The sequence below is a fragment of the Gadus macrocephalus genome, chromosome 22 (assembly GCF_031168955.1).
Source record: "Gadus macrocephalus chromosome 22, ASM3116895v1".
Taxonomy (NCBI): domain Eukaryota; kingdom Metazoa; phylum Chordata; class Actinopteri; order Gadiformes; family Gadidae; genus Gadus; species Gadus macrocephalus.
The window spans coordinates 8,767,668-8,769,863 of record NC_082403.1 but is presented as its reverse complement, the minus strand read 5'-3'; the positions used below and the strand labels follow the sequence as shown (position 1 = coordinate 8,769,863).

Sequence of the window (2,196 nt, the reverse complement as noted above, 5' to 3'; positions counted from 1 at the left end):
CAACCCTCACTGCCCCCGCCCAAAATATAATATAAATATAAATTAACTTGTTTTTCGACTTGCGTGGAACTTGGCGGACTTAACTACAGGCCTCTGTACACAGACCGACTGACTCCTGCCAAACACACAACTAATATACATCCTTAGAGATTTCAACACACAATCCGAGTGTAGAAATGAGAATAACTTCAGAACTTTGTTATGTGTATGTGCATCCAGTTGATTGGCTGATAGCATAAACAATGGATGCATGCTTTGGTAGCAGGTCAGTGAGTATGTAATGTTGTGCATCGTGTATGAGTTTATTCGACTCACCTACAGTGCCTTAAACAGTGGAGCAGTGTGCGTTTTTACTTTTAATTTGTGTTATTCTTATGTAAAACTGCCATGTTCAGCAATGGAAAACGCCATGCAATCCACATTTTAGAGTTATCCTAAATGCTTTATCATTATTGCATTGTCTTTGTAACCAATATGTGTACTATTCAATAATAAATAAATAAAAAACTGTGACTCTATATCATCATCTCTCTGTGGTCTTTTGTATATTACCATCTACTTACCAGCAGTAGCTGTCTGTGTTTGTGTGCGTGTGTGTGTGTGTGCGTGTGTGTGCGTATGTGTGTGTTTATGGAGATGAATAATAACTCATCATTTCATCTGTAATAATAAGAAGATAAAAGTATGACACAATTTCAAATCATACACTATGATCATGTGCAACAACTTTTACAATTAAGAAAAAGCATTTGATATAATAAGAAAGAAATTAGGAAACTGCACATGCCTCATCTGATCATTGAGTCTAGATTGTATTAATAACTGGGGGCTGCATGTATGCACAGATGTATAAGGACGGCTATGTGTGTGTCTGTGTGTGTTGGAGGTTTTCTGCTTGTGTCTTAATGAAGACCTGAGGCCAGTCAGGGAGGCCCAATCACAGAGAAGGGGGGGGAGGGGGAGTAAGCGGATGGGGCGGGTCAGGTGTGTGTGGTGAGATGGTAGCGGGGTGGAGGGTGGTGACGGGGGTGGTGGGGGGGGGGGGGGGTGGCGCGGGGGTGTTGGGGGGCCAGGCGTGGGCAGGCGGTATTTAAACCCCGGCCCGACTCTCCCTATCCATCCTCTGCTTGACTCTTGTCTCTACTCTGTATCTCTCCTCAGCAACAGGAAGCACTTCATCCACCGCCAGGTAAGACTCACGGCTCTTAAAAGGCACCTTTCTCCGCTGGCTCTGATCGTGATGTGCTCAGGGCGATTGTCTGCGTGCTTTTCTTCTCTGTTTTACTGGCAGGGTGCATGTGGTAAACAAGATTTTGATAGTGGTAGGGGTTCAGAATGGTTTTCAATGGATGTGCACCAGGGAGAGATTTACTCGGCAGTTACACATGTGTTGCTCTTTGTAAACGTGATATTATTGTTTATTGTATGTCGTATTGTTTCACCACATATGTATGGTGTAGATATCCCAAACAAATAGCTGGCCATCATCACATTGCAATGTGATTAACTAAATAGTAATTCAATGTTATTTCGTGCTACATCAAACTTGATATATAGTATATAAATGAGTATTCCAAAAGTGCAATAAAGTAAATTGCCCTGTAGAAACTCATTTTAAATGGATGTACTTCAATTTGCTCATTGCATTACTGTGCAGATTGTGCCCCGTCCTGTGAATCTGCAACTCGACAGCGAAGCCATTACTGCTAAACTCAATCTTGTGTTACATGACAGCGTTCATGTCGTCATGGTTTCCCATTGTATTGGGTCACTGCGTAAGAAAGAGAGAGAGAAAGATAACCCCCCGCATACATTTTCCAGTCAGCCAGCTACAGTGTCCTGTCTCTCCTCCTCTTTCAGCTAAAGTGGCCAGAGCTCTGACCTCTGTCGTACAATAGGACGCAGGAGAAACCACAGCCAGTGATCTATGACATAGAAATTACACCGGCAGCATTGCCTCTGTCGGATCCAATCTGGGGCAACCGGAGAGCCAGTTATTAATCGATGAATAATTGAAAGGAAAATAACAATATTTAGAATTTCTCCCTCGGTGTAGTTGGTGGACGTGCTTTCAGGGCTGCAGATATGGGTATGCAGCAGTGACATTTGAATAATGATTAAGTGGGTGGGTGAGTGAGTGAACCAGTGGGTGAGTGGGTGAGTGTGTGTGTGGGTGTGAGTCTGGACAAATACAAG

At 43.2% G+C, this 2,196-nt stretch overlaps 1 protein-coding gene across 1 annotated transcript in view; it reads left to right on the top strand.

Moving 5' to 3' along the window:
- The first annotated feature begins 1,083 nt into the window (after positions 1-1,083).
- The window catches only part of s100s (S100 calcium binding protein S), a 3,112-nt gene continuing 1,999 nt past the window's right edge, over positions 1,084-2,196 (top strand). The window contains exon 1 of the mRNA XM_060042883.1: positions 1,084-1,189. The gene's annotated coding sequence lies outside the window, so the exon portion shown is untranslated. The remainder of the gene's footprint in view (positions 1,190-2,196) is intronic.